The sequence below is a fragment of the Myotis lucifugus genome, unplaced genomic scaffold, assembly GCF_000147115.1.
Source record: "Myotis lucifugus unplaced genomic scaffold, Myoluc2.0 scaffold_517, whole genome shotgun sequence".
Taxonomy (NCBI): Eukaryota; Metazoa; Chordata; class Mammalia; order Chiroptera; family Vespertilionidae; genus Myotis; species Myotis lucifugus.
The window spans coordinates 359,287-359,956 of record NW_005871565.1 but is presented as its reverse complement, the minus strand read 5'-3'; positions in this window follow the sequence as shown (position 1 = coordinate 359,956).

Below are 670 nucleotides of genomic sequence, written 5' to 3'. Positions count from 1 at the left end.
CAACGCAGGAGCTGCCCCCTGGTGGTCAGTGCACTCCCACAGGGGAGCACTGCTCAGCCAGAAGCCAGGCTCAAGGCTGGCGAGTGCAATGGTGGTGGAGGGAGCCTCTCCCTCCTCCGTGGCTGCGCTAAGGAGCAGCCAGCCGAGCAGTAAGGAGCAGCGAGCAGCAGGCAGTAAGGAGTGAGGGGTCCTGGACTGAAAGAGGACGCAGGCCAGGCTGAGGGACCCTCCTGTCCCGAGTGCATGAATTTTGTGCACCGGGCCTCTAGTATGTATCATAATCATCAAATCCTCAAGTCATACTAGTAAACAATCATGTTTCCAGTCTTTTGCAATTATAAACAACTATGGAGAATACCCTTATGATGTGATTTTGAATGTTTTCATATGCTTATTTCCCACCTGTAAATCTTCTTTGTATCTGCTCACCTCTTTTGCACATTTTTAAAATGGGTTCTTTACTTTCTTATTGAGTTTCATAAGTTCTTTGGATATTTTGGATACAAGTGCTTTATCAGACATATAATTTGCAAAGATTTTCTCCTTGTATTTTCACCCTCTTAATAGTATCTTTCGCAGAGCAGAGGTCTTTAATTTTAATGAAGTCCAACTTAACTTTTTCATGGATAATGGTTTGGTGTTTTATCTAAAAACTCACTGACAAACACAA